Below are 22,181 nucleotides of genomic sequence, written 5' to 3' on the forward strand. Positions count from 1 at the left end.
GTAGTGACCACTGAAGCTGATCTCTTGGCCTAGACCTGGGTTTGAACAGCGCCCTCTAGAATATTATCAGGCCTGCTCACTTCTCTGGTCGTGGCCTCTGACGTCACTCAGTTTTGACCAACGCCTCCTCTCGCGCGAACATGCCCACGCCGTTCTCGAGAGCAAGATTTGCTAAGCCTGACGCGGCCTATCGTGGCATGCCGGTGTCTTTTTGAACTGGTTCTGTTTGCGACTGGAGAAGACGTGTTTGTCTGCGTTTGTGAAGTGGTGTGTGGTGATGTGAAAAGTTTCGTTCGCTGAATATTCGCGTAGTGTACCCCTGCAAACTGTCGTAATGGGGCGATGCTGCGTGCCCAACTGTCGCGGCAATTACGACAATGGGCCGAAGGTTCGAGTGTTCTCGTTCCCAAAGGACGACCGAAGAGGAAAGTGGGAGCGTGCTGTTCGTCGAGATGACGTCGATATCCGTTCTCTCCATGATCCGAAGGTATGTGTACGTCTATACTACTTTTAAGTCATATTAAGAGCACCACCTCCAACATGTCCGGTTCTTGCTCTACTATAACGATATAATAACGAGTGCGCTTTTGACTTGCCAGCCAGCATAAGCCTTCACATTGTAACGCCTGTTTATTTCTTTCCAGAAATGTTCGCTTCAACTGCGGCACTTTGCTGTAATGAGACACGATATCTTCATAATGCCGCGCGCATGCCTTGAGAGATGTTTTTTCCTGAAGCGAATATAATGATCTCTTGTGTGTTTTTTACTTGCCAGTCAGTAAGACTTGACATTGTCACGGGTGTTTATTTCTCTTCTGTAACGTTCGCTTTGACTGCGGCGCTTTATTGTGATGAGACGCGCTATCGCTATAAAATCGCTCAAGTCTTGAGTGGTGTCGTTTTTTTCCAGGGGTGCCAGGATGTATTATCAGTTCACGCACACGCTCGAAGTAATTTGTAGATTGTTCTGGAATCTATTTGCTAGTAAGCGCGCTTCGTCGATAAAGAACCAGCGTGGGCTAAAAAAAAAAAATGACTGTCGAAGGATAAAAAGTGCCATAAAATCAGTGTCTTTTCATGTTTACACAGTCCCCCTCATTATTTCTTAGAAATATGTATGGCTTTACTTCAGCCGCATTTTTATCCATGTAGACACCTCAAATAGCCTCTTTTTTATAGCTTAGTAAGTGAGGTGGATGTGAAGCAAAAAAGGCCTGTAATATACCGTTTATTTTTTGTGAATGGTTTGCAGGTGTGTGAGCTCCATTTCAAGGCCGAGTACTTAAGGACGACTACTACGTACACCGATCCAAGAACCGGCAGGGCAATAGAAGCTCCCATGGGCGCTACTCGGCTTACTCAGGACGCAGTGCCCCTGCTTATTTGAGCGAATGCGCACCAGTGCGCCAGGAGCCAGAGGCAAAGAGGAAACGCCGCGAGGCATCACATCTAGAAGAAGCTATTCGGCAGTCCATCTTATCGCACGAAGAACAAGAGCGCCAAAATAAGCTTCAGTCATATGAAGACTTTGTATCGTGCCTACGAAGCCTCGATCTCTCCACCTACTGGATGTCAGTAAAAGCAGAGCATGCTGTTCTCATTGTTCACATAGAGGGTGAAGATCCACCAGAGGTCGAACGATCTGTGATTGTTAGCAAGAACATGGAGGTAACGGCCTTCTGGAGGAAAGTGAAAGTACCTGTAAAGGACCTGCTCATCCCGTGTAAGCTGGACGATCCGCGCTGCCTTCAGACTGCACTAGACAGTATGAGAAGTTTCAAGGCTCCAGACATTTGCGACAAGGATGAAAAAGTCAAAGCGAGTTTCAGCTTGCTTTTCTCTTTGCTGGACAGCCTCAGGTGTGATGATCTTTTGCCGCAAGAGAAAACAGAAGCACTCGGCTTTATAAAAGAGCAACTTGACCTATTGCACAAGAAGGATGATTCAGCACGGTACTCTGCTGAGCTTTTAATATTCTCCAGTATTCTATACACTGTTTCCCCACACGCCTACCGATTCATTTGCAGTGCTGGCAAGTTAGCACTGCCCCATTGATCTACACTCATGCGTATCTGTTCGCAATACCTCAACCCAGCGAATGACCAGGACGACGAAGGGTTTTTACGTTATGTGAAGAAGCGATCAAGCCTCCTGAAACCGCATGAAACGATTGTCACTATAATGATGGACGAGATCCATATTCAGCCGTACTTCGAGTACGAAGGTGGATCGGTGACCGGGGCAGCTTCTAATTCTTCCGAAGCAGCCAAAACTGCGCATGTTTTTATGACGCAGTCCTTGCTATCATCACACAAGGATGTCGCACGCATTCTGCCAGTATCGAACATTGAAGCAGTCCAATTGCACACAGTCCTAAGAAAGACAATATTGGAGCTCGAGAATGCAGGGCTTACTGTCATAGCAGTAATAACAGATAACAATTCCATAAACAGAAAAGTGATGTCCTTGTTTTCTAAAACACGAACAGTTGACATCGTGTACCCTCACCCAGTGGACGATTCAAGACCCCTTTTTTATGTAGTAGACCCAGTCCACCTTCTGTAGTGCATACGAAACAACTGGTTGAACCAGAAAAATCCAGGAACGTGCATCTTCTACCCTGAATTTCCTAGTGGATCTCCGTTAGTTCGGGTTAATGAAGCCTCTTTCAAAGCTCTTCGAGACTTGCACGCTTCGGAGCAACACAGCGTCGCAAAGTTTGGTTATGGATTGAGCTACAAAGCACTGCATCCATCCAACATTGAGCGCCAGAATGTGAAGCTGGATTTAAAAGCTTTTAGTTCATTTGTGGTGGAGGCTCTAAATATGCGCGGAAACGACCTTAATTTGAACTACGCCGCAGGGACAGCGCATTTCATTGACCTAATACTGAAGTGGTGGCATATAGCCAACGTGAAAAGCCCCTCCAAGGGCCAGCGCCTAAGAGATCCGCTTCAGAATCCAGTAAGGAGTTTGACTGACAAGCAGATAGAATTTCTTAATAAATTTGTGGACCGGTTGGACACATGGCGAGACATCCGGATGGATACAGGTGCACTAGCCACTCAAACCCACGCAGCGCTGCGGCTGACTTGTTACTCGCTTGTCGAACTGTGCCGGTACTGCCTTGAAGAATTGAATTTCGACTGTGTTGCTGGACAAATTTCAGACCGACAGTCTAGAGGAAAGGTTCGGACAGTACCGTCGGCTGTCTGGAACAAATTATCACATTTCAATAAGCAAGTCTTTGAGTCAGAGAAAAAACTGAGGCTACAAGACAGTTTGGTTTTGCCAGATATGCAGGAACTGCAGAAGCCATGTGCTGAAACACTTGACGGAGCTCAGTTGACAGAGGAGTATGGTATAAAGGTGTCGGATTGTGATATAAGAAATAAAGAGTCCATTCTGTCCGTTATAACATACATCGCAGGCTTTTGCGCCCACGCCGCGTTAAAGAAGCTGCCCTGTCAGTATTGTGCCATGAATATTACGTCTGAGGACAGGAAGTTCACCTTGAAAGGAATCTCCTAATCGAAAACCTCTCGAGAGGCGCTGTGAAGTTTCTGCAACCGGCTGTCATTAATGTGGTTTTACACGCCCACATTGTCTTAGAACAGCTTACCAGCAAAGTGAATGCTGCACGTTTTCATGCAACACCTAAACAGAGGGAGCTGCTTGTGGCTGTCACGAGACATCTCTGTGAAACAGAGGATTTTGATGTCTGTAACAATGGTCACCATCCTGACACTGTGCTGACAAACATACTTGTGGCAGCAGCAAACACACTTCTGAAGAACTACGTTTCTATGAAGACTGATGTTGTGAAGGCTATAAAAGCGCAGACTCAACAGAGGAAATTGCAAAAGTTAGCAAAATGAGCAATAAATGTTTCCATATGCGTTCTCTGGACATAGTGTGTATGTGGCAAGCGTGCGAGTTAATAAAGACTCATTAAATGTACCTTTTTTATTTCATTACTTTGCTGGGCCACATGTTCCATGGCGCACAATCTTATATTTAGTGGAATAATAAATTGCCTTCCAGATAAATGAGCACGGATTTTAAAGCAATATGCACTGCTAACATTAGCGCCAATCAAAATGCAAAGGCAAAATAAAACTATTATACGTGTGGCACTAAACCGCGACCACTCCTTTCCGCAGAAGCGATGATTTGCGCTTCACGGCCTCCCGCTTCCGCGCGGCTCGGTCAAGACGCGTGACGTCACGGCGGCAGTGAACAGGCCTGAAACTAGTTCTAGGTGGCACTGGTTTGAAACCCACTGGTGGGGTGCTTCTTCTCTAACAGTTGCTCAGAGAACAGCATGCCCTGATAAAATCCACGAATGTGGGTAGTATTGCTTCTGCGTTAAAAAATTTAACTGTGCACCTATAGAGCTGCTTAATTTAACAGTGCACGTCTATTCAAGCCAGTGCTGTTTATAACAATAGTTTATGCTTTTGTGATATAAAGGATGGTGCTTGCATGTCATGGACTCCAATTACAAATAGGAAGTGCAGATTAGCCAGGTTTTATGCTATCTTTCGAACTAGACTGAATTCTTACTTAACTGAAACCAGAATATAATTTTTCAAGTCATTTTGAAAAACCATTATTCATGAACTTTGTAGCTTAATGACTCATGGTTTTCACTGTGAGCAGTGATATAGTACTGCATGCATAATCTATATTTGCGTTTTATGAGCTTTATAGACTTGAAATAGCATCGTCATTATTATGACCAATTTCATATGATGGTTGAAATAACAGCACTTTTATAATTTTAGAAACCATGCAAATATTGATAAGTTTGGGCCATGGGCAATGGCACAGTCTGCATCTACAGGTTTTAAATTGAATGACTTTTACAGTCTCCCTTTTGAGGCTTTATGCTCAATTGCTACTCCTACTTCTTCACGAGAACTTTTAATGGGGTGTGCATGTGTAATTGCTCCCTTAAGTGAAGCTAGATATGCAGTTTGCCTTTGGGACTAACATGTTCAACTGCTATCAGCTGCATGTGAGGCTTCTGTAATATTGCCTGGATTCTTTTGCCTTTGACCTCTTTGTGCAGTGCTTATGGGGACTATGTGTCAAGAACCACCCACCCAAAAGCAACGCAGGTCAAACGGCTGAAAGCTTTAAACAAGCATGTCGCGACACTGCTTCGTGACGTAGCTAGCCCATGAAACAATGTCTTGCTGTGCTAGTATAATGGTAGCTATCTGTGCTCACTATGATAGCTATATAAAGATGGAATAAAATATTATTTTGAAACAGGTTCTTTTAATACTTATGCTTAAAGTTAACAAGCACAACTGTATGTAGGCCTTGTGCGGCTGCAAATAATGTCATATTCATCTCATAATTCATGCTTAGCTGCATGGCAGAAACTGATTTTATTTCAGCTGGCTTCCACTACTGCACAGAAGGCTCAGTGCGGATTGTACGTAGTTGGGAAATGTGGGGTGGTTAAACGCAGTTGATATGGAATTGCCTTAAGATGACCCCTTGCTTCCTATTTAGATATTTCTCTGGTGCAGTGTGTTCTGCTAGTTAATCTTTATTGTTGTGGCACTTCATCGCTGAGCCGTTCCCATTGGCTTGCTAGCAGTCTGCGCTGCCAAGCCAATCGTAATTGATTGCTAACCCAACTGCACGGACTGTTTATGCTGTAACCCTTTCGCTGCTCCATCTTCCGTCGCATAGTTTCAGCAGTGTCATGTGCTCTGCTTACTTTAATGCGCCATGAGCATGTCGCTTCCTTCACACGTGTACGTCAAATTTGTGTCTTTAATATGCGACTATTGCCCGTCCTCAGTAACGGACATTTCAAAGAAAAATATGCTTACTTCTGCGGCGGGGGAAAAGAAGAGTGATTTTATCCCCCACAAGTAATGGAACTTGGAGGCGAGTTTTTTTATTACTTCGCTATGCGGTCTGTCATATTTCAGCAGCGTGCCAAATTTGTAATGTTTACATCGCCGTGGTGCGTTAACAACCTGGCTCTGGATAACGATTGGCGCGCGTGCCTTGCACCATGTTTATGGCCTTGAGGTCATGTCATGGACCATGTGGAAAAATGAGTGGCTGCACACAACGCTGATGTTGACATTCAGTCTGTTAGATGTCATATATGTTCGAGAAGTTCTCAAGGCTCGAAAAGAGCAACCATCATGGTGTTCTGTGTTAGACGAGTTGGATATTCTCAAGCACTTTTTGTAATGTAACAACAGCCAAAGTGTGGTTGTTTTTAGAATGTCTGTATATGCTTTTCTTTTCAGCTGTGAAATAGAGTCGGCAATAAAGAAGAAAAAAAAGTGCATGTCAGTGCGCATTAAGAGATCGCAGGAGATCAAAATGATACAGAGCCCTCCACTACGGCATCTCCCATAGCCCGAGTTGCTTTGGGACGTTAAGCCTCATAAGCAAAACCTAACCTTTGTTAATTACCTTTGTGAAGTACTGCTGGACTACTCCGAACAGGTTCGGAATGCTGATATTACCGCTTCCTTAGGAACATACATTTTCTTACATTTTCATAGCTTGTCTTGGCTTTGCTGTCGTTTAAATGACATTTCATTATTTCTTCTCTCATTCATTGTGTTCCAGTAGCAAAGACAGATCTCATTCAGCGAATGGACAAAAAAAAAATGCCCGTTCCGGAATTATTTTCGACGAGGTACATCAGCAGCAAACAATTGAAAAAACAAATGTACAGAGATAAATTTTGCCTTGTCTTGCTGCTGCCTATCACAACAGTGAAGTTTGTATTGAATTTGAGAAGTGCATAGGGCAATTCTTTTTGTCAAATCTTAGGAACTTTTTCACGCCTATATAATTTAGGCTCCAAATTGTGTTAGTGTTCTCTGACGACATGCTGCAGCAAATGCTTGTTATTGTACTGTCATGAACAAGCTGTTTTCAGACTGAGGATGGCATATGCAAGCTAAAGTTAGCATCATGCAGGTGCTAAAGGTTCTAGACGATAACCAGAAATACACAGACACAAAAGGACGCAGGCACAAAAGGGCGCAGAGGTGCACCTTGAGATAATATTGGTGTTAAGTGTGCCAAGGAACGTTCTCTTCGTTTCGTCCTGCAGCATGTACTTCCAGTGTGTGCCTATATGCTTTTGGCTATCACAAAAATCAGTTTTGATCGTGTTGTCACTAGTTTTGCAAATGTCTTTAACATGCGTGATCACCCCAGGCTTATTACTCCAACACTGCAGGTTAACTTAATTTGTCATTGACTGTACATACAACACTTCTTTATGTCTTTATCGGCTGTTGTCACAATAGTGGGCCGTGTGCTCTGGGGACAAGATGTGTGCATACATGTTTACCACGTGTGGACATTTTTAAAGTCAGCATAAAGGCACGTCAGAATGTTCCTTCGTACATTGCTGTGGTTGAGGGTGGCATGGATGAAAACTGAAAGTTAGGTTACATGTGAGATAAATACTCAAAACATCTAGACAATATCTTCCGCCGTAGCTTAGTTGTAGAGCGCCGCACTTGAGTGGAGGTCATGAGTTTGGATCCCATAGATGCCATGTAGCAGTTATTTCTTCTGCTTTTTGTTTATATTGAGGTAAATGTTTACGCTACTAATTTCCCAATAAACACTCCGAATAAAAAAAAATTTATGCTTTTTCAGTTTCAGTGACTGTTTGCCTTGTTTACAGTTTCTAGAAGTGCTCAAGATCCAGGATAGAGTGAAGGGGAAAGTATGGATACGGAATAAGAAAGAACTGAACAAGGGTAGCGGGAGCCTCAGTCGCAAGTGAAGCCAATGTTTCGACAAGAGGAATTGTCAGAATGCTGCCTTGGTTTGCGAACTGAGGCTGCCCCTGAACCCTTGTTTGGTTCCTGCGTATATATATGCTGAAGTTATTTAAAGTAAATGTATACTGAATAAACCACGTTTAGTGTATTTTTACCGCTATGCTTAGTACTATATATATAGTTTCATTAGAGCATTTTTGCAATCAAGCTTGGTCTCTGTTCTGTTATGCCTTGTTTTCATGCTGCAAATATAAGCACATGATGCGAGAAATGCTACTGCAGGCTGTATCAGCAAAAAACGGCAAATATAATTGAAAAGGCCATGAGGCCTTGTTTCTTTTGCATCACAGCCACGGCGGACGGCATTTTAGAATCGTCCGCCTTGCTGCGTCTCTAGTGTAGTCGCTAGCGTACTCCTGTGCACGATTCTTGCATGTAGCTTCGGAAAACAGTGACAACCTGCACTGCCGAACTGCATGTGGCGAGCTGCTTTGCTCATGTTTTGCGCCGTTGTTTCTGGATTAGCCGATGTGTACACATGAGATAAAACACGCGTGCATGTTGTGCATTGGCACTTCCTAAACGATGTGCTATAGGACGTCAAAAAAGAAAAAAACACTACACTATCCTTTTTGTTAATCTCAATTTTAAGATTCGCGGACAAATAATTCGTGCTCACCTGTCATCCGATATCCAAACTCTGTAGCGATCATCAGTCCATGCTCTCGTCGGTGACACGTACGCGTATACATTCCATTCGTTATGCACAAGAGATGCCTCTCGCCAACCATAATGAAAGCAGCTCCGGAATAAAAGCGACGACAACATGTTTGCACGCAGGCAACTCGCACGCTCGATTATGTGCCAGCATCCATGCAGAGTCGATGCTATCGCGTCAACTCCGCAAGGGGCCACCGGCCGCCGTTGGTCAAACCGCAGACGACGGTACCAAAGAGACTGACCCAGGCAGCGCAAGAGAAGAAAGCGGTCTTGTAGAAAGCCGTGCTCGGCAGGAGTGCACGCTAATTTGCGCTGAATGGGACAGGGATATGAAGGAAAGTGCTCCCTCCGCAGCGGCCGCCGGTATGTACGGACTCCCACCTGCAGATATGCGCTCGCGAACGACCCGAGTCGTTCGGGCTGCTGTCGCACACAATTCCGAGAGGTCAAGAAACTGAAGACACCAGCGGCCGAGGAAGACAGCAGACAAGGTTGAAAGCTATGCAAACGCAGACGGGATGGGAAAGGCAGAGACCGTGAATGCATGGGCGACGCTCAGGGGAAAACAGGCTCGGGGGGAAACAGATTCCCGCCAGCACACCTGAGGAATCATCCGTTTCCTGGGAGTGGATTACCGCGTCGTTTGTTCTACGCCGGTAAGTGCGGGATTGCTTGGTTTCAGTGTGTAGCGCGGAATATTGGAGCGTAGCATTTTTTTGGGAGCTTAGAGGCGCCAGCCGGCTGCCACGTGGCTTAAGCCGCGATGGTAGGCCACTCCAGGCTGCGACCTTTTACCTTCTACGCGCGCGTGCCGAAAAGTCTTTTGAACACCGACCTTTGCAAAGACCTCGTGAAGAGGTTTTCCAAACATGAGTTAGGCGGTGTGCAGGATTTTGGGGCGGGTCGTTTTGAAGTTCACTTCAATACACGGGCAGCAGTTGATCGCTTTTTAGCCGAACCTGTTGTCCGCGCAAAGGGTCATGATATTCCGTTTGAGTATAGAGGGGTGCATACCAAAACGGTGCACGTGCACTGTTTCGAGCTTGATCAGCCCGAAGTTCTCCTGACCAGAGAACTGGAGGCCTATGGGAAGGTTGTAGGGAGAGTGATGGAACATGTGCTTGGGTTCCCCGATGTTCCATCAGGAAATGTCAGGGTCCATGCCAAGGAGCTTCCAAACCTCTTGAGAATAGGCAAGAAAACAGTAAAGTGTGAGTATGACGGTGTGGTGCGTGTGCCGAAAGTGCGGCGGCGGGGGACATCTGTCCGCAGCATGCACGACGCCGCAGTGCTCGCGGTGCGCTAAGTTTGGGCACGAGACGTGCAACGCAGCATGTCCCAAGTGCGGCGGTGACCACCGGTACGCCGACTGCACTAAGCGGACGTACTCGACGGTGGCAGCGATCCCGGAGGAGCCAGAGGCACTTCCGGAGAATGTGTCTTCCCCAGGTCTATCGTCCGAGGTCGTCATCACCCACGTGGAGGCAGGCCAGGACGAGGGAGACCTCGTAGCAGCCACCGTGCCGGGTGGCGCCGAAGATGCTTCACACCACGCGAAGGCTGAAAGCGGCGCTCGCGCCGACGTGCCTGAGGTCCCCGCTGGCGCGGGCGCCAGCAGTGGAGAGGGTACAGCTGCTCCTCCCCCTCCTCCTGCGGAGCCACGTGACCACGCAGTCATGCCGGACGGAGTGCGACCGGCACCGGAGGAACCGGTTGCCTCAGCCGATGCAGCGGCGGCTGAGACTGACTATCTGCCCGTGCGGACAGCCAGGAAACGCCGCTTGCGCGGCGGTGTCGCCAACCGCAAGAAGGAGGGCTCGGAGCAGGACTCGGATGGGAATTCCACCGCGTCACCCTTGGAACAGCCCCTTGCCAAAAGGCCGGAGGTTGAGATCACCGGTGGTCGGTTCGCGGTTATCTCGGACGACAGCGGCTCGGACACGGAGATGGACGAAAGTGGTGAGAAGGATTCTTCAACCCCTTGTGTCCATTGTAAGTCTTCGCTGCGATTGTTCTGAGCTATCGTCAACCACTTACCCCTCCTCGCCCGAGGTGGCATCTGACGCCTCGAGTACGGAAACCCCCCTTAGAAAGTCTCTTGCTCCCCTCTGCTGTGTTCTCCAGCTAGCGCTCTTTCCTTTCCGAGTGTTGTTCTACTATTAATTGGTTGCAGTGTTCCTTTTAAAATAAATAAACCGCCATGGCTGCCGCTCTCACCATTGCCACATTAAATTGCCGCGGCATTTCTCACCGTCCGAAACAAGCAGAGGTTATTGAACTCGCATGAGCTAAGAACATAGATATACTGGTTTTGCAAGAGACTTTTGTTTGGGAATCTAGTGTACGCGATTGCTGCCGGTCCTGGGGAATGCGGAGGGCACGTGAGGAGCGCGAGGAGATTAAAATAGTCTCTGATGAGACCTTCCTGGTTTCCGCGTCTCTCTCCGGGGGACCGGGGGTGACCGCTGCACTGCAGTCACTTCGAAAAGAATATCGCGCTCTCCTCCAGCGCAGATGAAATCGTTTGAGGGCCACACTGCGCGCTGAAAAGTGGGAAAGGGAGACGTGGTGCAGTAGGCATCTGCTCCGGCGCCACTTAGCACGCACAGAGTCCACCCTTTCAGCTGTAAATGACCCCGATACAGGTTCCATTGAAAAAACACCTGAGGGCATTTTACAATTGGCAAGACAGTTTTATGTTAATTTGTACACAGCTCCTCCTCCGTCAACGACCTTTCCTTTTGAGAGGCCGTCAAAAATGGTAGATGTCCCAGGTGGTCCTTTAGAGGCAGAGGAAATTTTAGCAGCCATTAAGGCTTCCAATCGGAATCGTAGTCCAGGGACGGACGGCCTCCTCGTTGAGTTTTACGTCAAATTTTGGGGGCAACTGGCGGGTCCTTTCACCTCATTAGTGAATAGGCTCCTTAGCGAGGGGGCTTTGTCAGATACTCAAAGGGAGGGGCTGATCACTCTTTTGTGTAAAGACGAGTCGAGACGCACTGACCTGAGAGCCTGGCGTCCCATCACGCTCCTGAACTGTGACTACAAGCTCATCGCGAGATGCCTGTCCAAACGGTTAACATTGTTCATTAGCGACAGGCTTGTTGCGTTCCAGGCTGCTCCACCCAGCTTCATGGCTTGGCCCTTAGAGAACTCTTTCTTTGGGCGCAGGCGCGTAATGTATCAGGCATTCTTTGTTCTTTTGACCAAGAAAAGGCATTCGACATCATTAGTCATGCCTACTTGTTCAGAGTGTTAGAGGAGGCTGGCCTCCACTCTGATTTTCAGAGGATGGTGAGAGTCTTGTACTCAAAGCCTACCTCTGCGGTAACAGTTCAAGGTATGGTTTCGCAGGCTTCCGATGTAGGCCGTCGAGTTCGACAGGGATGTCCCCTATCACCTGCTCTCTATGTGCTTGCAATCGAACCTCTCCTCCAAAGACTAGCAAAAGAATCCCAGATAGGCAGGTTCCCGTTACCGCCAGGCTCTCCGCCTATCCCCATGTTTGCCTATGCAGACGACCTGACTATTGTCATCTGTGTGCTCCGTCCTTAACGTCATAGAAGGGTACTGCAGGACTAGTGGAGCTAGGCTGAATAAATCCAAGAGTGCCACCCTGTATATCAGGCAAGCACCGTCCAGTCCAAACACCTCTCATGGCCTTCCTGTGAGGGATGAAGTTCGTATACTAGGATTCCACTTCCGCTCCGACGGGTTATCAGAGACCAACTGGCCTCTTGCTAAAGAGAAGCTTGAGAAGAGAGTTAGAGAATATGGGACGTTGGCGTGCCCTCTCACGGCGCGGGTTACTGTCGTTCGGTCAATTCTGTTCTCGTTCTTGATGTATGTTGCCTGCATAACACCTCTGCCGGCACGTACCAAGCTGCAGCTTGAGAGAATCCTCTTCCGTTTCCTGTGGAACGGAATGATAGATCAAATCGGGAGGCCTGTGGTGAAACAGCCTCGGGACAAGGGAGGCCTTGGCCTCCCCGACCTGGGCATAGTGACCGCAGTGCTACACGTCAGATGGACCCAGACAGCCCTGAATTCAGACATGTCCCTGACTCGAAGCTTGACCTCGTTCTACCTGAGCACCCGCCTTCGTCTTTCTTCGCAAAGCAAGTTTTCCCACTGTGTTCCCCGTTCTGGCTCTCCTTCGCCCTTTTACGCCCAAGCAGCTAACTGCTTGGAGCGACTCAGAGGCCTCCAAGGCCGATATAGATATTCTGGCAGTACCGTTAAAAGATCTAGCCAATCTTTTGACGCCGAAGCTCCCCCCTAGGTATATTCAAACAGATCTGTCCAATATGCGTCCAAGCTGGAATCTGATACTGGCAGACTTTTTGGATGCAAGCAGAGCAACGTTCATGTATTGCTTTGCACACGGACGGCTCCCCATCCGCAGCAAGGCATTCACACGAGCGAGCTTGCATCGTTTGCCTGTTCTGTGGTGGTCGTGAAGACATTGTGCACATCTTTACACAATGTCTTCTCCCAGCAGCCCTCCTTCGACGAGTGGCTACCTTGTTTAGCGTTCCAGGAGTGCCATATCAAACTGTCAGGTACCTCAACCCGTTACCCAGGCATGCTGTGAAACAGTTTGTGATCTTGCTCGTTGAGTGCATGTACCAAGTCTGGTCTGCCAGGTGCGCCGCTGCATTTTCGCACAGTGTTCCGGGCCTTCATGAGGTGCTCGCACAAGTCCGCAGGGAGGTCTGGTTTCACCTAAGCTGTGAGCAGCGTCACCTCAGCGAGCAAGAGTTCATAGACACGTGGAGCAGACCACCGATTATTTGCGAGGTTTCTGGGCGTACCATAACAGTGTCAATATGAAGCCCTTTAAAGTTACAGTTGTCCTTCAGGACATCCGAGGTCCAAAGAAGGTCAGGTTTCCCTGTGTTCGGCCTGCTATCACAGCGGGGACCTTAAAGGTCCACGGAAACGGCCCCCAAGAAACCACTGATAAACGTGTTCAGTGTGTAGAACACATCCTTTTGAGCATTAACGCAAAGTATAACTCCTTGGAACAAAGCCAGCGATTTATTATTAATTTTTAAAAACAGCGTTTTTTGAAATTCGCGGGCAGAGGGAATGTCGCTTGGTGGTGTCGCATGGAACTATTTCCTAATCCCGTGACGTCACGGGTCGGTTGACTGGCAAGGCTTGCTAGAAGCTGCCATTCGCTGCGGTCACTGCAACCAAGACGTCACGAACACACTTCCGGTAGCTGCGAAAGTCGTCTGCTCCTGCGCTGCTCGAACTCTGTGCGGGCTGTTACAGCTCGCCGCCCTTATCGGTTAGGTGGCCATTGCCCATTAAGTGCAACAACCGAAGCGACGCAGGGATCGGCAGAACGAAGCTGCATTTACAAATATCTTATTTATATAACGTGGTTTCAGGAGTATCGGAGTGTCGTCCGACGAGGCGTCAACAGCACGGTCAAGCACCGCACGATGGCAGCACCTCCTTGACCGCCGTAAACATCACCGCTGTGGCCACTCCTCCTGCATACCGTTCGCGAACCACACGGCGGATCGTTAGCACCGATGTCCGAAATAAAGCGTGCTAAAATTTGTTGGCGTCCAGAATATTGAGCCGGATATCAAGTATGAAGCCCTCGTGAGGATCGCTGACCAGCAGCAAATTGCTGGTAAGAGCGATAGCCGTGATACAAGCTAGTTTCTGCTCAAGCCAGCTGCCGCTGGTGCATTTCGGCTGATCCGATCTGCTCGTACTAGCTCTGCGATTAATGCGTCGGCAGAGTTAATCCTATAATTATTTTACTATGGCAGGATAGGAATCACTATAAGGCAGTTTCATAAGTAGACGATTTATGACAGCGTTGATCATGTTCCAAAGCATCGACTGCCGCGGCTTCGAAGCGAAACAATAGGCCTAGCGACGACTAGGGACGGTCACGCACGGCGCCGGCGTTCGCCGCGCTCGCACGTTCCACCCCCGCGGTAATTGTGTAACGTACCTCAGCCTGCTCGCGGCATCCCGTGCTGCAAGCGTTGCAAACTCGTGTACTTTCATAGCTAAGGCTGCGTATTTTTTGGCGCTCTGCTCAGCAACAAGCCGTTCAAACGATACTGTAGGCACGACAAGGCTTCAGTACGCAGTCGCTGCGCTGTCGGCCGTAATCGAAGACGTCGGGCGGCACCATAATATATACATCGATCTTTAAACGTGATACAGTGGGCAAATGAATAACTGTGAAGCAGACCCGCTCGTACGTTTCGCGCACTCGGGCGCCGACGAGTAGCTTCCGTCAACAGACGCCGTCATAACCTCGGTTAACGACGCAAACCGAGGTCGTCAAGCTCGGTTTGCGGTAACCGCGGTTAGTGGTGCAACCATGGTTTGGTCCGCCGTGTAACATAGGATAACCACGGGTTCGCGGTTACACTAACCGTCGCTGCGCGAACTGGCGAACTCCTCAGGCGTGTGCAAGCGAGGACGGCGCGACGACCGGAAGTCTGAGAACCGAGCGTCATCCAATGACGCTTCGTGGGCGGGGCTAGCGGGGCGGAGTCGCCGAGCTGTTTTCTTCGTTTTTTTTTCTGGTGTCTCGGAGTGTTGAGTTGAGGGGAGCGAGGAGGAGTGCCATTTTTAATCGTCGATATCTCTGGTGTTAATGAAGCTAGCTAAAAAATTCTTGCGGTGAATTGACCTGTGAGGGAGTACCTATCTCTCAAACGATTTGCTTTACCCCGTTTTAGGCATTGCATGACCCCTTTAACTGCAACCAGAATATAATTTTTAATGTCATTTTGAAAAACCATTATTCATGAACTTTGTAGCTTAATGACTCATGGTTTTCACTGTGAGCAGTGATAAAGTACTGCATGCATAATCTATATTTGTGTTGTATGACCTTTTAGATTTGAAATAGCATCAATATTATGACCAATTTTATATGATGGCTTTAATAACAGTTATTTGAAGTAAATATATACTGAATAAACCATGTTTAGTGCACCTTTACAGCTATGCTTAGTACTATATGTAGTTTCTTCAGAGAATTTTGAAATCAAGCTTGGTCTCTGTTCTGTTATGTTTTGCCTTGTTTTCATGCTGCAACATATAAGCACATGATGTGGGACATGCTATTGCAGGCTGTATCAGCAAAAGACACAGGAAAAAAATTGTAAAGGCCAAGAGGCTGAAATTACAGGAGATGATGTCCTAGGACTCAAGCTCCGAAGACGATGTTGTTCCTAAAAAAGTTGCTGATGGAGGACCAAAGGAAAAGCACTACCCTCCTACAGAAGCTGAAGCAAGTATGGAGGGAAAAAGCAGAGCTGCAAGCCCGCCATGATCGGGTTGAAGATGTCTTTTGGAACAAATTCGGCGAGGGATAAACTTGCAATATCAAGATGGGGCTGTGTGCCGATTGCAGTATGCAAGCACTTGTATAGATGTGAGTGGCTTCATCCAATGTGGACATGTGCTGTATTGCAGTGCTATGTTAATGTGCAGTTTTAGGAAAACGAAATCTGGACACAAACTAAATTCTTGGAAGCATCGCACCTTACATAAGCCCTCATGTCTGAGTTTTACTGGTACAGTTCTAGGTGCACAAACTTTGCTGTTTATCTTTGAACTTTTCGTAATGTGCAGATTTCTGCCTTGCTACTTCATTGTTGTGCTTCAACAATTAGGTGACAGAAAGGCATCAATGTCAGGAATCTCATGCATAAACACATTTGCATTTGAGAGCTGTAACAATATTAAGTTAAAGAGCTACTGACCATGGGTTGGACAATTTATAGAAACAAGTGTAGTGCTTAGATACGGCATTGAAGATGGTCTCTGCAAGATCTTAGAACCATGCGTAGCCTGAAAACCTGCAAGAATTCAAGCCCTTTTGTTATAGGCGCAAGGAATGTGAACTATCTGGCTTAGTATGGTTCTAATGGTGTGTCTGTGTTTTATATGCAGAGCCCTGGATGGCAGCATGTTGCAGCAATTGCCTGAAGGTACGTATAAAGAAAGTTGTATGAGTAAAAAACCTTTTTTTTTGTGCAATATGAGAACTAGTTGCAATTGTTCACACATATCTAGGCTTATGAATTCTGAAGTCGACTGGTGTTGCACAAAATCTGAGCCAGAAAAACATCATTTGTTTTTGTGCTCATGAAAGGGAACCAGCCACTTTCTTGACTGCAAGAGTAGATGGTGTGAAAGAGATAACGACTACGTCTCTCTCATGTGAAATTTTTCACAAGCAAATGCAGCAAACTCGTGGTCTCTGGTGCAGGAAAAACATCGTTTGCTTTTGTGCTCATGAAAGGGAACCAGCCACTTTCTTGACTGCAAGAGTAGATGGTGTGAAAGAGATAACGACTACGTCTCTCTCATGTGAAATTTTTCACAAGCAAATGCAGCAAACTCGTGGTCTCTGGTGCAGGCCAAATACGGAAAGCCGCCGCACCTAAAGGTTCGAGACCAACACGTCCCCAGCGGAGCTGTCCAGAGATCAACATGCTTCACGACGTGAGCTGCTGCACGAACAAACCCAGCTCCTAAGGGAAATGCCATTAAGACCAACAGGAGAAACTGGAAATCCGGAGGACCAATTCTGCAAATTCTGTAAAGATATAGGAACTCTAAAAAATATTTTCTGGGAGTGCAGCCACTCCCCGGGTTACAATTTATTCAAGGACGCAGAAGCATGGGAGACCGCGCCATGGTAGAAGAACAAATGGTAGCGTAACTCCCATAGAAGCCTGCGTGTCGACTCTGAACGAGGCTTTAGTTTCTCGGCGCCCCCTGCGAACTGTGAGGCACAACAAACATGTGACGTTGCTTGTGACGTCACAGTGACGTACTTTTGGCGGGGAATTTGATTGTTTTTTCACTTATGAACGAAAAACAAGGCCAACAACGACGGAGGCAGAACGATGCTCGGATAAGGCAGAAAAATGGACACCGTAACTGTTCAGCCAACTTTACTTGACATGGATTTCTGTCAAGTTTTACGTTAACTGAAATGTTACGGCATCTTTAACCACCTTATCATAGCACCGTTCTGCCTCCGTCGTCGTTAGCCTAGTCTTTCGTCGCGCGTCATGTAAACGTATTCTGGGGCTTATTTTTTCGGGCACGTTTGTGAACAAGGGCCTTCAAGTGAATTCGGCAAGCACATGGATAGAATCACATGGCTTGAGGCATTTTACTAAGGGCATAAATGAGTGAAACTGTGTTGCATAGAAAGCCAGGCTTTATTAATTCACGATTACTTACGTAGACGCTTAACGACAATGAAATCTTTAAGTGTAGGAAAGCGACCACCGCTCATTCGTCACGGTCTTCATGAAATCCTCGTGATAACAAAATGACCTGAGCGTAGGTCTCCAAATGAGACGCGGTGAGATTATAAAAGGGCAAAAGACATATCAGCGTAAAGGAACAACAAAAACAAACGGAATAACTAACGATAGCGCTAGAACGCCAACCTGTAAGAGCTTAGGTAAGCAATTCAAATTGGGATTGCTAGTATTTAGAAGTTAATGCGTCTGAAAAGTGAAAATATCTACGATATAGCTTCGCTCCAATAAATCTCACCCTGATCATGATTCCCATATTTTACTCGTACTTCACTTGCCACTGAAAGGAGTCAATGTGAGGTTACAAATTTACAACTTAAGCATTTAACATGTTCATGAGAAATATCCCATTGACAATAGGAACATCACTGTAATAACAGCTAAAGCACGTTCAGCGAACTTTGGTGCGGTAATACGACGCAGTAAGCAAAACACGCAGCAAAGGGAGCGGAACGGAAGGCTTAGGTCAATGCGACACGCGTCTTGGGGGCAATAAAATCTCACCTTCACCGCTCAATTAAAACATGCAGCGATACGCCGCTCATGCAGATGTGTATCTGTAAAACAAGCCACCACTTTTGCGACGTGCCTGGGAGGCCGAGCCGAGCCGCCGAGCTGTGACGCAGCACTGTCCCATCGTCCGGATATGCGCACATGCAGCGGCAATCAGTTTCTCATCGAGCACAGACAGTCTTCTCCTTGCTGTAGAGCTCTACCACAACCAGCAGAATGAAATACTGACTGTTTGTTACAGATAACCCACTCTGTACGCAGCACGCAACGGTTGAACCGGGGCCGATGACGCAACCATTCCGCGGATGAAAAAAGCTTTGGTCTGAGCCATATCCGAGCTTTGGGCAACTACGCAGCGGATAATAAGTGGCCGAGAGAGGCCGTTAGAAACAAGTTAAAAAATTATTAAAAATGTGACGTTTTTTCTTACGCAAGAAACAAAAACTGCATTCATTCCTGAGCACGAATATTATGTTTACTTTCTAGTTCTTTGGAGTTCTGGCAGATCTTATTTTCTGTGCGCTAGTAATTTGCCTCACAGTTCGCAGGAGCCCTCATCATCGAGTTGATGCCGCTGGCAGTAGGCAGCTGCACGCGTTTTCTTCCAAGTTGCGCGACCAGTTGTACATTGACCTTGACCGCGCTTCATAGCAAAGACCCGGCGACACAGGCCAACATTGTCCGTCTGGCAACCAAAGCGGCGAACCGCTTCGTCTACTAACCCCTGCTCCTTAGGGTGACATCAGGCTCCCTGGACGCCTGCGAGCGGTACCGGAACATGTAGGCATCCACGGCAACGAGACCGCCGACCAGATAGCTAAGCAGGCGCACCAACTCTCCGTGCCCCTCTATCAGCTTCATACTACAATTCAGCGAGACTGATCATCACTCGCTACACTCGTATTCACCACCAACAGATGTGTGGCCGCCAAACAGTGCATCTGTCACGCCTGTCTACTTGATGTAAGTGCTTTTGAGCGCAGTGACTTTGTCTTCGGCTCTGCCTTGGTCATGTGTGCATTTTTCCCCTCCTTTTCCCCCACACAAAAACCACAGGCAGCAATTTTAGAACTGTCTCACATGAAGCTGATTAGGAACCTCTGCACACAAAGGGCCTTTCACTGACCGCAATGGCAGGATGGTGGCTTGGAAACGCATTGGAGAGCTGCAAGCCTTGCAACAGAAAGAGGGCTTGCACTTTGCAAATAAGCTACGCAGAGCTCATATAGAGTGGCAGAGGCAGCCGACGAAGGTTAGATTACGTGTGTAAGTGATGAGCACTCCTGTGGCCACAGCTGTAGCCGAGTGCAGAGAACTAAAACTAGATGGGTTTTCTGACACCCAACCGAATTCTTGAAGACAATTAACAACATATTTGACACACTGAACTCAAGAAACGTGTATCAAAAAGGCTGGAAAAAAACTGCTAAATTAAAGAAATACCAATGATGTCAAAAACAAATTTTAAAGATCAATTCACGACCTGTCCTTGAGAGAGCCTAACACACGAAGAAAACTAATTGACAGTCCTCAAAATACAGGTTTCTTTAGGTTTTATTACTTGCATGAAGAGCTTGCTTGCGCTTTTCAACTTTCTTGTCGTTGAGAAGCAGCTTCTAAGTATATACCTGCGCATAAAGTTTGCCAAGACCATTCAGAACTATTTTTTGGTTTCATAGGGGCACATGGTGGTCACAACGACAATCCAACAACCCATCAATTATGTGCCGCTTTTAAGAAAGTAATTGTGCACAATGAGCTATCAGTGTTTCAACAGGGAACTGCATGCAGATTCTAACATGCAGTGCAGAAAGATTATTGCCCACTGATTTCATTAATGCATCTACGGAGAGAAGAAAGCTGTTAGATGAGCAAGCCATAAATAAGAGCTCTATAAATGGCCATGAATATGAAGATGTGGCAGTATTGTTGCCTACTAGGCTAGTTATGTAGCACACAAGCTATCTTCCAAGTTGACCTGCGAGCAGTGCTCTGCTGCTCGTCTGGCAGGTGGAGTCAGCAGCAGAAGTTTTTCATTTGGACAAAAACACTAGGAGGGCTGCTGTACCCCTTGCAATGTGTGCTCAAGATATGTCGAAAATGTGAGTCGCTTATTCGACTGGCAATTCACTTGAAAAGATTGGATTCAAAAACTTTGTTGCACAATTTTCTGACTAAGTCCTGGATTCTTTTCACCCAGCAAATCTCCTTGAAGAGCTCTGAGCGCATTTGACAATTAACCCTTCGAGAACCATTATATTGATCATGTGCGGAGTGTCGCTGAGAGCTACCTCAACATACGCTTGTTCCATTTAGGCAGGCAACACAGAACCTGCAAAGCACACAGGTGCGGCAAGTGTTCAGAAAACTCACTCAGTTCACGGGACAGTAAGGAAAATTTTGTGTATGTTTTAGAAGCAGACTGTTCACTACACTAGACTAATGCGTCTCCTAAAATTGCAAAGCCATGCAATCAAAATTAAGGTGTCTGATGAACGGTTTGTACTGCAGCTGTGCAAACATTGTATTGTACTACTACTGACGTACAGATGCACTTTTACATAGCAGTCTAAAAGAATCACTCATTCGATTGGAGTACTATGTACGACACTGCGTGACATCTTTGTTTATGAAGTTTTCATTTCTTTGTTAATGTCATAGATATTGCCCTGATGAAAATTTTGAGTGCATGCGTTAGACCGTTTCCAAATTTTTCCTAAATCTTGTCAACACACAGTTTATGCATCTCGGTTAGTGCGACGGAAAAGATCATGCAATACTCGCCCGAGTGAAGTTATAAATTCACCTATCCAGGTGCATTATTAAATAAAGCTATTTTTAAAAGAATAAAAGAAAAAACTGTGTTCTATGCTAAGACCTGCTTGAAAACTTTTTGCTAGTATATGTGGCTAACGTTAGCGGAAAGCTAAAAAGTAGCCTTAAACAATGATCACAATCAACTTGGTAGCCGACTGCACTGTCAACTTTTGCCTCTCTTACCGTGACTGCGTACTGTGATGCATCACTGCTATCGCTATTTCCGCGTCTTTTTCACTGTGTGTACAACGTCGTTTACCGTGTACTGCACATTTTTTGTCTTCAAGCCTGTGATGGCCCTCAGCAGACCTGTGGCGTATGTCGCGAATGACGGCAACGCTAAATTTTTGGCCGCGTTCGTGGTGCATGAGGCAGCACTACAATGCCTGCGTGTACAGAAGCTGGTGCTCAGCACTGAAGTTGATGTACTTGAAGAAAAAAGCAATCGTCAGCGGAGGCGGTTGAAGTTCCTTTTGTTGGCGGTGGCACACCTGTCCGCCCGTGAGCGAAGTTTGTGAGCGTACCCGCGCCCAGACTCGTGATACAGAACAATGCTGCCGCATCTTCCGAACAGCGGCTTCCGTGAAAACATTCGGGTCAACAGCGGTACAATCCATTATGTGGCGGCAATTTGTAGAAGCATGCACTGGCAGGACACAAACATGAGGAAAGCAATTACGGTGGAGAAGCGTGTGGCGATTTGCCTGTACCGCCTCGCAATATTAGCCGAAGAGCGGACTGTTGCCAACTTTTTTGGCGTGAGCCCCGTGTCAGTGAACTTAATTTTTTTACAAATTTTGCAGTGCGATTGTTGTGACAGCGCAACACCGCGTTATGACGCCATCGTGCTCTTGGAAGAGTCATGATTGTGTAGTACGTTATCAACCATGGTTCCGTGCTGCGTTATCACGCCGCTCAGGCCTATATATATACTCATGCGTGCTTTCCAATAAACGTTCTTTGTTCGTCGTTCACGTCTGGCATCAGTCATATCAATTGTGAAATTGGA

At 46.8% G+C, this 22,181-nt stretch overlaps 1 pseudogene; it reads left to right on the top strand.

The window, feature by feature from the left end:
* The first annotated feature begins 271 nt into the window (after nucleotides 1-271).
* Nucleotides 272-3,139, top strand: LOC146174560 (uncharacterized; annotated as a pseudogene).
* Nucleotides 3,140-22,181: the final 19,042 nt, after the last annotated feature.

The sequence above is a fragment of the Amblyomma maculatum genome, chromosome 11 (genome assembly GCF_055883805.1).
Source record: "Amblyomma maculatum isolate TAMU_Amacu chromosome 11, ASM5588380v1, whole genome shotgun sequence".
Classification (NCBI taxonomy): Eukaryota; Metazoa; Arthropoda; class Arachnida; order Ixodida; family Ixodidae; genus Amblyomma; species Amblyomma maculatum.